We start from the raw sequence: 13,179 nt of genomic DNA on the forward strand, positions 1-13,179 counted from the left end.
CTGCTGGTAAACTCTCTGGGGCAGTGGGAGGTTAGTCTGCTCGTAAACTCTCTGGGGCAGTGGGAGATTAGTCTGCTGGTGAGCTCTCCGGGGCAGTGGGAGAATTAGTCAGCAGGTGAGCTCTGTGGGGCAGTGGGGGATTAGTCTGCTAGTAAACTCTCTGGGGCAGTGGGAGATTTGACTGCTGGTGAACTCTCTGGGGCAGATGGAGATTAGTCTGCTGGTGAGCTCTCTGGGGGAGTGGGAGATTAGTCTGCTGGTAAACTCGCTAGTACAGTGAGAGATTTGTCGGCTGGTAAACTCGCAGGGACAGTTGGAGATTAGTCGGCTGGTAAACTCTCTGGGACATTTGGAGATTTGTCTGCTGGTAAACTCTCTTGGGCAGTGGGAGATTAGACTGTTGGTAAACTCACTGGGGCAGTGGGAGATTAGTCTGCTGCAAAACTCTCTAGGACAGTGAGAGATTAGTCTGCTGGTAAACTCACTGGGGCAGTGGGCGATTCGTCTGCTGGTATATTCAGTGGGGCAGTGGGAGATTAGTCTGCTGGTAAACTAGCTGGGGCAGTGGGAGATTAGACTGCTAGTAAACTCTCTGGAGCAGTGGGAGATTAGACTGCTGGTGAGCTCTCTGGGGCAGTGGGAGATTTGTCTGCTGGTGAGCTCTCTGGGGCAGTGGGAGATTAATCTGCTGGTAAACTCGCAAGGACAGTGAGAGATTAGTCTGCTGGTAAATTTGCTAGGACAGTGAGAGATTAGTCTGCTGGTAAACTCTCTGGGTCAGTTGGAGATTAGTCCGCTGGTAATCTCTCTGGGGCAGTGGGAGATTAGTCTGTTGGTAAATTCACTGGGGCAGTGGGAGATCAGTCTGCTGGTAAACTCGCTAGGACAGTGAGAGATTAGTCTGTTGGTAAACTCTCTGGGGCTATGAGAGATTAATCTGCTGGTAAACTCGCTGGGACAGTTGGAGTTTAGTCTGCTGGTAAACTCTCTGGGGAAGTGGGAGATTAGTCTGGTGGTAAACTCACTGGGGCAGTGGGAGATTAGTCTGCTGGTAAACTCGCTGGGGCAGTGGGAGATTAGTCTGCTGGTAATCTCTCTGGGGCAGTGGGAGATTAGTCTGCTGTTAAAACCTCTTGGACATGGGAGATTAGTCGGCTGGTAAACTTGCTGGGGCAGTGTGAGGTTAGTCTGCTGGAAAACTCTCTGGGGCAGTGGGAGATTAGTGTGCTGGTAAACACTCTCGGGCAGTGGGAGATTAGTCTGCTGGTAAACTCTCTGGGGCAGTGGGAGATTAGTCTGCTGGTAAACTCTCTGGGGCAGTGGGAGATTAGTCTGCTGGTAAACACTCTGTGGCAATGGAAGATTAGTCTGCTGGTAAACTCGCTAGGACAGTGAAAGATTAGACTGCTGGTAAACTCTCTGGGGCAGTGGGAGATTAGGCTGCTGGTAAACTCTCTGGTGCAGTGGGAGATTAGTCTGCTGGTAACTCTCTAGGGCAGTGGGAGGTTAGTCTGCCAGTAAACTCTCTGGGACAATGGGAGATTAGTCTGCTGGTAAACTCTCTGGGACAGTGGGGGATTAGTCTGCTGGTAAACTCTCTGGGGCAGTGGGAGATTAATCTGCTGTTAAACTCTCTGGGGCAGTTGGAGATTAGTCTGCTGGTAAACTGACTGGGGCAGTGGGAGATTACTCTGCTGGTAAACTCGCTGGGGCAGTGTGAGGTTAGTCTGCTGGTAAACTCTCTGGGGCAGTGGGAGATTAGACTGCTGGTAAATTCTCTGGGGCAGTGGGAGATTAGTCTGCTGGTAAAATCTCTGGGGCAGTGGGAGATTAGTCTGCTGGTAAACTCACTGGGGCAGTGGAGGTTAGTCTGCTGGAAAACTCACTGGGGCAGTGGGAGATTAGTCTGCTGGTAAACCCGCTGGGGCAGTGGGAGATTAGTCTCCTGCTAAACCCTATTGGACAGTTGGAGATTAGTCTGCTGGTAAACTGGCAGGGACAGTTGGAGATTAGACTGCTGGTAAACTCGCTGGGGCAGTGGAGGTTAGTCTGCTGGAAAACTCACTGGGGCAGTGGGAGATTAGACTGCTGCTAAACTCTCTAGGGCAGTGAGAGATTAGTCTGCTGGTAAACTGGCAAAGACAGTGGGAGATTAGTCTGATAGTAAACTCTCTGGGGCAGTGGGAGATTAGACTGCTGGGAAACTCTCTGGGACAGTGGGAGATTAGTCTGCTGGTAAACTCTATGGGGCAGTGGGAGATTAGTCTGCTGGTAAACGCTCTGGGGCAGTGGGAGATTAGTCTGCTGGTAAACCCTCTGGGGCAATGGGAGATTAGTCTGCAGGTAAACTCGCCAGGACAGTCAGTGATTAGTTTGCTGGTAAACTCGCTGGGGCAGGGGCAGATTAGTCTGCTGGTAACCACGCTGGGGCAGTGGGAGATTATTCTGCTGCTAAACTCTCTAGGGCAGTGGGAGATTAGTCTGCTGGTAAACTCACTGGCGCAGTGGGAGATAAGTCTGCTGGTAAACTCTCTGGGGCAGTGGGAGATTAGTCTGCTGTTAAACACACTGGGACAATTGGAGATCAGTCTGCTGGTAAACTCTCTGGGGCAGTGGAAGATTAGTCTGCTGGTAACTCTCTAGGGCAGTGGGAGGTTAGTCTGCTAGTAAACTCTCTGGGACAATGGGAGATTAGTCTGCTGGTAAACTCTCTGGGACAGTGGGGGATTAGTCTGCTGGTAAACTCTCTGGGGCAGTGGGAGATTAATCTGCTGTTAAACTCTCTGGGGCAGTTGGAGATTAGTCTGCTGGTAAACTGACTGGGGCAGTGGGAGATTACTCTGCTGGTAAACTCGCTGGGGCAGTGTGAGGTTAGTCTGCTGGTAAACTCTCTGGGGCAGTGGGAGATTAGACTGCTGGTAAATTCTCTGGGGCAGTGGGAGATTAGTCTGCTGGTAAAATCTCTGGGGCAGTGGGAGATTAGTCTGCTGGTAAACTCACTGGGGCAGTGGAGGTTAGTCTGCTGGAAAACTCACTGGGGCAGTGGGAGATTAGTCTGCTGGTAAACCCGCTGGGGCAGTGGGAGATTAGTCTCCTGCTAAACCCTATTGGACAGTTGGAGATTAGTCTGCTGGTAAACTGGCAGGGACAGTTGGAGATTAGACTGCTGGTAAACTCGCTGGGGCAGTGGAGGTTAGTCTGCTGGAAAACTCACTGGGGCAGTGGGAGATTAGACTGCTGCTAAACTCTCTAGGGCAGTGAGAGATTAGTCTGCTGGTAAACTGGCAAAGACAGTGGGAGATTAGTCTGATAGTAAACTCTCTGGGGCAGTGGGAGATTAGACTGCTGGGAAACTCTCTGGGACAGTGGGAGATTAGTCTGCTGGTAAACTCTATGGGGCAGTGGGAGATTAGTCTGCTGGTAAACGCTCTGGGGCAGTGGGAGATTAGTCTGCTGGTAAACCCTCTGGGGCAATGGGAGATTAGTCTGCAGGTAAACTCGCCAGGACAGTCAGTGATTAGTTTGCTGGTAAACTCGCTGGGGCAGGGGCAGATTAGTCTGCTGGTAACCTCGCTGGGGCAGTGGGAGATTATTCTGCTGCTAAACTCTCTAGGGCAGTGGGAGATTAGTCTGCTGGTAAACTCGCAAGGACAGTGGGAGATTAGTCTGATAGTAAACTCTCTGGGGCAGTGAGAGATTAGACTGCTGGGAAACTCTCTAGGGCAGTGGTAGCTTAATCTGCTGGTGAGGTCTCTGGGGCAGTGGGAGGTTAGTCTGCTGGTAAAGTCTCTGGCACAATGGGAAATTAGTCTGCTGTTAAACTCTCTGGGGCAGTGAGAGATTAGTCTGCTGGTGAGCTCTCTGGGGCTGTGGGAGATTAGTCTGCTGGTGAACTCTATGGGACAGTGGGAGATTAGTCTGCTGGTAAACTCTCTGGGGCAGTGGGAGACTAGTCTGCTATTAAACTCTCTGGGACAGTGGGAGATTAGTCAGCTAGAAAACTCTCTGGGGCAGTGGGAGATTAGTCTGCTGTTGAGCTCTCTGAGGATGTGGGAGATTAGTCGGCTGGTAAAGTCTCTGGGACAGTGGGAGATTAGTCTGCTGGTAAACCCTCTGGGGCAATGGGAGATTAGTCTGCTGGGAAACTCACTGTCGCAGTGGGAGATTAGCCTGCTGGTAAACTCGCTGGGGGAGTGGGAGATTAGTCTGCTGGTAAACTCTCTGGGGCAATGGGAGATTAGTCTGCTGGTTAACTCATTGGGGCAGTGGGAGATTAGTCTGCTGGTAAACTCACTGGGGCAGTGGCAGATTAGTCTGCTGGTAAACTCGCTGCAGCAGTGGGAGATTAGTCTGCTGGTAAACTCTCTGGGGCAGTGGGAGATTAGTCTGCTGGTAAACCCTCTTGGACAGTGGGAGATTAGTCTGCTGGTAAATTCGCTGGGGCAGTGGGAGGTTAGTCTGATGGTAAACTCTCTGGGGCAGTGGGAGATTAGTCTTCTGATAAACCCTATTGGACAGTGGGAGATTAGTCTGTTGGTAAACTCGCTGGGACAGTGGGAGATTAGTCTGCTGGTAAACTCGCTAGGACAGTGAGAGATTAGTCTGCTGGTATAATCTCTGGGGCAGTGGTAGATAAGTGTGCTGGTAAACTCTCTAGGGCAGTGGGAGATTAGTCTGCTGGTAAACCCTCTGTGGCAATGGGAGATTAGCCTGCTGGTAAACTCTCTAGGGCAGTGGGAGATTAGTCTGCTGGAAAACTCTCTGGGGCAGTGGGAGATTAGGCTGCTGGTAAACTCTCTGGGGCAATGGGAGATACGTCTGCTGGTAAACCCGCTGGGACAGTGGGAGATTAGTCTTTTGGTAAACTCGCTGGGACAGTGGGACATTAGTCTGCTGGTAAACTCGCCAGGACAGTGGGTAATTAGTCTGCTGGTGAGCTCTCTGGGGCAGTGGGAGATTAGTCTGCTGGTGAACTCTCTGGGACAGTGGGAGATTAGTCTGCTAGTAAACTCTCTGGGGCAGTGGGAGCTTAGTCTGCTGGTAAACTCTCTGGGGCAGTGGGAGATTAGTCTGCCGGTAAACTCCCTGGGGCAGTGGGTGATTAGTCTGCTGGTAAACCCTCTGGGGCAATGGGAGATTAGCCTGCAGGTAAACTCGCCAGGACAGTGAGTGATTAGTTTGCTGGTAAACTCTCTGGAGCATTGGGACATTAGTCTGCTGGAAAACTCTGTGGGGCAGTGGGAGATTAGTCTGCTGGTGAGCTCACTGGGGCAGGGGGAGATTAGTCTGCTGGTATCCTCTCTGGGGCAGTGCGAGATTATTCTGCTGGTAAACTCTCTGGGGCAGTGTGAGATTAGTCTGCTGGTAAACTCACTGGGGCAGTGGGAGATTAGTCTGCTGGTAAACTCGCAAGGACAGTGGGAGATTAGTCTGATAGTAAACTCTCTAGGGCAGTGGGAGATTAGTCTGCTGGGAAACTCTCTGGGGCAGTGGAAGATTAATTTGCAGGTGAGGTCTCTGGGGCAGTGGGAGGTTAGTCTGCTGGTAAACTCTCTGGCACAGTTGGAGATTAGTCTGCTGGTAATCTCTCTGGGGCAGTGAGAGATTAGTCTACTGGTGAGCTCTCTGGGGCTGTGGGAGATTAGTCTGCTGATGAACTCTATGGGACAGTGGGAGATTAGACTGCTAGCAAACTCTCTGGGACAGTGGGAGATTAGTCTGATGGCAAACTGTCCGGGGCAGTGGGAGATTAGACTGCTGGGAAACTCACTGTCGCAGTGGGAAATTAGTCTGCTGGTAAACTCGCTGGGGCGGTGGAAGATTAGTCTGCTGGTAAACTCTCTGGGGCAATGGGAGATTACTCTGCTGGTTAATGCACTGGGGCAGTGGGAGATTAGTCTGCTGGTAAATTCACTGGGGCAGTGGCAGATTAGTCTGCTGGTAAACTCGCTGGGGCAGTGGGAGATTAGTCAGGTGGTAACCTCTCTGGAGCAGTGGGAGATTAGTCTGCTGGTAAACCCTCTAGGAGAGTGGGAGATTAGTCTGCTGGTAAATTCGCTGGGGCAGTGGGAGGTTAGTCTGTTGGTAAGCTCTCTGGGGCAGTGGGAGATTAGTCTTCTGGAAATCTCTTGGGGCAGTAGGAGATTAGTCTGTTAGTAAACTCTCTGGGACAGTGGGAGATTAATCTGCTAGTAAACTCTCTGGGGCAGTGGGAGATTAGTCTGCTGGTAAACTCTCTGGGGCAGTGGGAGATTAGTCTGCTGTTGAGCTCTCTGAGGCTGTGGGAGATTAGTCGGCTGGTAAACTCTCTGGGACAGTGGGAGATTACTCTGCTGGTTAACTCACTGGGGCAGTGGGAGATTAGTCTGCTGGTAAACTCATTGGGGCAGTGGCAGTTTAGTCTGCTGGTAAACTCGCTGGGGCAGTGGGAGATTAGTCTGCTGGTAAACTCTCTGGGGCTGTGGGAGATTAGTCTGCCGGTAAACCCTCTAGGACAGTGGGAGGTTAGTCTGCCGGTAAATTCGCTGGGGCAGTGGGAGGTTAGTCTGCTGGTAAACTCTCTACGGCAGTGGGACATTAGTCTTCTGGTAAACCCTATAGGACAGTGGGAGATTAGTCTGTTGGAAAACTCGCTGGGACAGTGGGAGATTAGTCTGCTGGTAAACTCTCTGGGACAGTGGGAGATTAGTCTGCTGGTAAACCCTCTGAGGCAATGGGAGATTAGTCTGCTGGTAAACTCGCTAGGACAGTGAGAGATTAGTCTGCTGGTATACTCTCTGGGGCAGTGGGAGATTAGTCTGCTGGTTAACCCTCTGGGGCAATGGGAGATTAGTCTGCTGGTAAACTCTCTAGGGCAGTGGGAGAATAGTCTGCTGGTAAACTCTCTGGGGCAATGGGAGATTAGTCTGCTGGTAAACTCTCTAGGGCAGTGGGAGATTAGACTGCTGGTAAACTCTCTGGGACAGTGGGAGATTAGTCTGCTGGTAAACGCTCTAGGGCAGTGGGAGATTAGTCTTCTGGTAAACTCTCTGCGGCAGTGGGAGATTAGTCTGCTGGTAAACCCTCTGGGGCAGTGGGAGTTTAGTCTGCTGGTGAGTTTTCTGGGCCAGTGGTAGATTAGGCTGCTGGTAAACTCTCTGGGGCAGTGGGAGTTTAGTCTGCTGGTGAGCTCTCTGGGACAGTGGGAGATTAGTCTGCTGGTAAACTCTCTAGGGCAATGGGGGCTTAGTCTGCTGGTAAACTCTCTGGGACAGTGAGAGATTAAACTGCTGGTAAACTCGCTGGGGCAGTGGGAGATTAGACCGCTGGTAAACTCTGTGGGGCAGTGGGAGATTAGTCTGCTGGTAAACCCTCTGGGGCAATGGGAGATTAGTCTGCTGGTAAACTCTCTAGGGCAGTGGCAGAATAGTCTGCTGGTAAACTCTCTGGGGCAATGGGAGATTAGTCTGCTGGTAAACTCTCTAGGGCATTGGGAGATTAGACTGCTGGTAAACTCTCTGGGACAGTGGGAGATTAGTCTGCTGGTATATTCACTGGGGCAGTGGGAGAATAGTCTGCTGGTAAACTAGCTGGGGCAGTGGGAGATTAGTCTGCTGGTAAACTCTCTGGGGGAGTGGGAGATTAGTCTGCTAGTAAACTCTCTGGGGCAGTGGGAGATTAGTCTGCTAGTAAACTCTTTGGAGCAGTGGGAGATCCGACTGCTGGTGAGCTCTCTGGGGCAGTGGGAGAATAGTCTGCTGGTAAACTAGCTGGGGCAGTGGGAGATTAGTCTGCTGGTAAACTCTCTGGGGGAGTGGGAGATTAGTCTGCTAGTAAACTCTCTGGGGCAGTGGGAGATTAGTCTGCTAGTAAACTCTTTGGAGCAGTGGGAGATTCGACTGCTGGTGAGCTCTCTGGGGCAGTGGGAGATTAGTCTGCTGGTAAACTCGCAAGGACAGTGAGAGATTAGTCTGCTGGTAAATTTGCTAGGAAAGTGAGAGATTAGTTTGCTGGTAAACTCTCTGGGTCAGTTGGAGATTAGTCTGCGGGTAATCTCTCTGGGGCAGTGTGAGATTAGTCTGTTGGTAAATTCACTGGGGCAGTGGGAGATTAGTCTCCTGGTAAACTCTCTGGGGCAGTGGGAGATTAGTCTGCTGGTAAAACCTCTGGGGCAATGGGAGATTAGTCTGCTGGTAAACTCTCTAGGGCATTGGGAGATTAGTCTGCTGGTAAACTCTCTGGGGCAGTGGGAGATTAGTCTGCTGGTAAACACGCTAGGACAGTGAGAGATTAATCTGCTGGTAAACTCTCTAGGGCAGTGGGAGGTTAGTCTGCTGGTAAACTCTCTGGGGCAGTGGGAGATTAGTCTGCTGGTAAACTCTCAAGGGCAGTGTGAGATTAGTCTGCTGGTAAACCCTCTGGGGCAATGGGAGATTAGTCTGCTGGTAAACTCGCTAGGACAGTGAGAGATTAGTCTGCTGGTATACTCTTTGGGGCAGTGGGAGATTAGTCTGCGGGTAAACTCTCTGGGGCAATGGGAGATTAGTCTGCTGGTAAACTCGCTACGACAGTGAGAGATTAGTCTGCTGGTAAACCCTCTGGGGCAATGGGAGATTAGTCTGCTGGTAAACTCGCTAGGACAGTGAGAGATTAGTCTGCTGGTATACTCTTTGGGGCAGTGGGTGATTAGTCTGCTGATTAGCTCTCTGGGGCATTCAGAGATTAGGCTGCTGGTAAACTGTCTGGGGCCGTGGGAGATTAGTCTGCTGGTGAGCTTTCTGCGGCAGTGGAAGATTAGTCTGCTGGTAAACTTTCTAGGGCAGTTTGGGATTAGTCTGCTGGCAAACTCTCTTGGACAGTGAGAGAATAATCTGCTGGTAAACTCGTTGGGGAAGTGGGAGATTAGTCTGCTGGTAAACTCTTTAGGGCAGTGGAAAATTTGTCCGCTGGTAAACTCTCTGGGGCAATGGGAGATTAGTCTGCTGGTAAACTCGCTAGGACAGTGAGAGATTAGTCTGCTGGTCAACTCTCTGGGGCAGTGGGAGATTAGTCTGCTGGTAAACTCGCTGGGACAGTGCTAGATTAGTCTGCTGGTAAACTCTCTGGGGCAGTGGGAGATTAGTCTGCTGGTAAACTCGCTAGGACAGTGAGAGATTAGTCTGCTGGTCAACTCTCTGGGGCAGTGGGAGATTAGTCTGCTGGTAAACTCGCTGGGACAGTGCTAGATTAGTCTGCTGGTAAACACTCTGGGGCAGTGGGAGATTAGTCTGCTAGTAAATTCTCTGGGGCAGTGAGAGATTAGTCTGCTGGTGAGCTTGCTGGGACAGTGGTTGATTAGTCTGCTGGTAAACTCTCTGGTGCAGTGGGAGATTAGTCTGCCGATAAACTCACTGGGGCAGTGAGAGAATAGTCTGATGGTAAATTCACTGGGACAGTGGGAGATTAGACTGCTGGTAAACTCTCTGGGTCAGTGGGAGATAAGTCTGCAGGTGAGCTCGCTGGGACAGTGGTCGATTAGTCTGCTGGTAAACTCTCTGTGACAGTGGGAGATTAGATTGCTGGTAATCTCTCTGGGGAAGTGGGAGATTAGGCTGCTGGTAAACGTTCCGGGGCAGTGGGAGGTTAGTCTGCTGGTGAGCTCTCTGGGGCAGTGGGAGATTAGTCTGCTGGTAAACTCTCTGGGGCAGTGGGAGATTAGTCTGCTGGTAAACTCTCTGGGGCAGTGGGAGGTTAGTCTGCTCGTAAACTCTCTGGGGCAGTGGGAGATTAGTCTGCTGGTGAGCTCTCCGGGGCAGTGGGAGAATTAGTCAGCAGGTGAGCTCTGTGGGGCAGTGGGGGATTAGTCTGCTAGTAAACTCTCTGGGGCAGTGGGAGATTTGACTGCTGGTGAACTCTCTGGGGCAGATGGAGATTAGTCTGCTGGTGAGCTCTCTGGGGGAGTGGGAGATTAGTCTGCTGGTAAACTCGCTAGTACAGTGAGAGATTTGTCGGCTGGTAAACTCGCAGGGACAGTTGGAGATTAGTCGGCTGGTAAACTCTCTGGGACATTTGGAGATTTGTCTGCTGGTAAACTCTCTTGGGCAGTGGGAGATTAGACTGTTGGTAAACTCACTGGGGCAGTGGGAGATTAGTCTGCTGCAAAACTCTCTAGGACAGTGAGAGATTAGTCTGCTGGTAAACTCACTGGGGCAGTGGGCGATTCGTCTGCTGGTATATTCAGTGGGGCAGTGGGAGATTAGTCTGCTGGTAAACTAGCTGGGGCAGTGGGAGATTAGACTGCTAGTAAACTCTCTGGAGCAGTGGGAGATTAGACTGCTGGTGAGCTCTCTGGGGCAGTGGGAGATTTGTCTGCTGGTGAGCTCTCTGGGGCAGTGGGAGATTAATCTGCTGGTAAACTCGCAAGGACAGTGAGAGATTAGTCTGCTGGTAAATTTGCTAGGACAGTGAGAGATTAGTCTGCTGGTAAACTCTCTGGGTCAGTTGGAGATTAGTCCGCTGGTAATCTCTCTGGGGCAGTGGGAGATTAGTCTGTTGGTAAATTCACTGGGGCAGTGGGAGATCAGTCTGCTGGTAAACTCGCTAGGACAGTGAGAGATTAGTCTGTTGGTAAACTCTCTGGGGCTATGAGAGATTAATCTGCTGGTAAACTCGCTGGGACAGTTGGAGTTTAGTCTGCTGGTAAACTCTCTGGGGAAGTGGGAGATTAGTCTGGTGGTAAACTCACTGGGGCAGTGGGAGATTAGTCTGCTGGTAAACTCGCTGGGGCAGTGGGAGATTAGTCTGCTGGTAATCTCTCTGGGGCAGTGGGAGATTAGTCTGCTGTTAAAACCTCTTGGACATGGGAGATTAGTCGGCTGGTAAACTTGCTGGGGCAGTGTGAGGTTAGTCTGCTGGAAAACTCTCTGGGGCAGTGGGAGATTAGTGTGCTGGTAAACACTCTCGGGCAGTGGGAGATTAGTCTGCTGGTAAACTCTCTGGGGCAGTGGGAGATTAGTCTGCTGGTAAACTCTCTGGGGCAGTGGGAGATTAGTCTGCTGGTAAACACTCTGGGGCAATGGAAGATTAGTCTGCTGGTAAACTCGCTAGGACAGTGAAAGATTAGACTGCTGGTAAACTCTCTGGGGCAGTGGGAGATTAGGCTGCTGGTAAACTCTCTGGTGCAGTGGGAGATTAGTCTGCTGGTAAAATCGCTAGGGCATTGAGAGATTAATCTACTGGTAAACTCGCTGGGGCAGTGGGAGATTAGTGTGCACGTAAACTCTCTGGGGCAATGGAATATTAGTCGGCTGGTAAACTCGCTAGGACAGTGAGAGATTTGTCTGCTGGTAAACTCTCTGAGGCAGTGGGAGATTAGTCTGCTGTTAAACTCTTTGGGACAGTGAGAGATTAGTCAGATGGTAAACTCTCTGGGGCAGAGGGAGACTAGACTGCTGGTGAGCTCTCTGGGGCACTGGGAGATTAGTCTGCTGGTGAGCTCTCTGGGGCAGTGGGAGATTAGTCTTCTGGTAAACCCTCTTAGACAGTGGGAGATTAGTCTGCTGGTAAACTCGCAGGGACAGTTCGAGATTAGTCTGCTGGTAAACTCTCTGGGGCAGTGGGAGTTTAATCTGCTGGTAAACTCGCTGGGACAGTGGGAGATTAGTCTGTTGGTAAACTCGCTGGGACAGTGGGAGATTAGTCTGTCTGGAAACTGTCTGGGGCAGTGGGAGATTAGTCTGCTGATAAAGCCTCTGGGGCAATGGGAGATTAGTCTGCTGGTAAACTCTCTAAGGCAGTGGTAGATTAGTGTTCTGGTAAACTCTCTAGGGCAGTGGGAGATTAGTCTGCTGGTAAAGCCTCTGGGGCAATGGGAGGTTATTCTGCAGGTAAACTCTCTGGGTCAGTGGGAGATTAGTCTGCTGGTAAATCCTCTGGGGATATGGGAGATTAGTCTGCTGCTAAACTCGCTAGGACAGTGAGGGATTAGTCTGCTGGTATAATCTCTGGGGCAGTGGGAGATTAGTATGCTGGTAAACTCTCTGGGGCAATGGGAGTTTTGTCTGCTAGTAAACCCTCTGGGGCAGTGGGAGATTAGTGTGCTGATAAACTCTCTGGGGCAATGGGGGATTTATCTGCTGGTAAACTCGCCAGGACAGTGAGAGATTAGTCTGCTGGTGAAGTCTTTGGGGCAGTGGGAGATTAGTCTGTTGGTGCGCTTGCTGGGACAGTGGTAGATTAGTCTGCTGGTAAACTCTCTGGGGCAGTGGGAGATTAGTCTGCTGGTAAGCTCACTGGGGCAGTGTGAGGTTAGTCTGCTGTTAACCTCTCTGGGGCAGTGGGAGATTAGTCTTCTGGTAAACTCTCTGGGGCAGTGGGAGATTAGCCTGCTGTTTAACCCTATGGGGCAATGGGAGATTAGACTGCTGGTAAACTCGCTAGGATTGTGAAAGATTAGTCTGCTGGTATATTCTCTGGGGCAGTGGGAGATTAGTGTTCTGGTAAACTCTCTAGGGCAGTGGGAGATTAGTGTTCTCGTAAACTCTCTAGGGCAGTGGGAGATTAGTGTGCTGCTAAACTCTCTGGGGCAGTGGGAGATTCGTCTGCTGGTAAACCCTCTGGGGCAGTGGGAGATTAGTCTGCTGGTTAACTCGCTAGGACAGTGAGAGATTAGTCTGCTGGTATACTCTCTGGGGCAGTGGGAGATTAGTCTGCTGGTAAACCCTCGGGGGCAATGGGAGATTAGTCTGCTGGTAAACTCGCTAGGACTGTGAGAGATTAGTCTGCTGGTAATGGGAGATTATTCTGCTGGTAAACTCTCTGGGGCAGTGGGTGATTAGTCTGCTGGTTAGCTCTCTGGGGCATTCGGAGATTAGACTGCTGGTAAACTCTCTGGGGCAGTGGGGGATTAGTCTGCTGGTGAGCGCACTGGGGTAGTGGGAGATTAGTCTGCTGGTATACTCTCTAGGGAAGTGGGGGATTAGTCTGCTGGTAAAATCTCTTGGACAGTGAGAGATTAATCTGCTGGTAAATTCGTTGGGGCAGTGTGAGATTAGTGTGCTGGGAAACTCTTTGGCGCAGTTGAAGATTAGTCTGCTCGTAAACTCTCTGGGGCAATAGGAGATTAGTCTGCTGGTAAACTCGCTAGGACAGTGAGAGCTTAGTCTGTTGGTAAACTCTCTGGGGCAGTGGGAGATTAGTCTGCTGGTAAACCCTCTGGGGCAA

This window comes from Cetorhinus maximus, chromosome 14, assembly GCF_964194155.1.
Source record: "Cetorhinus maximus chromosome 14, sCetMax3.hap1.1, whole genome shotgun sequence".
Lineage (NCBI taxonomy): Eukaryota > Metazoa > Chordata > Chondrichthyes > Lamniformes > Cetorhinidae > Cetorhinus > Cetorhinus maximus.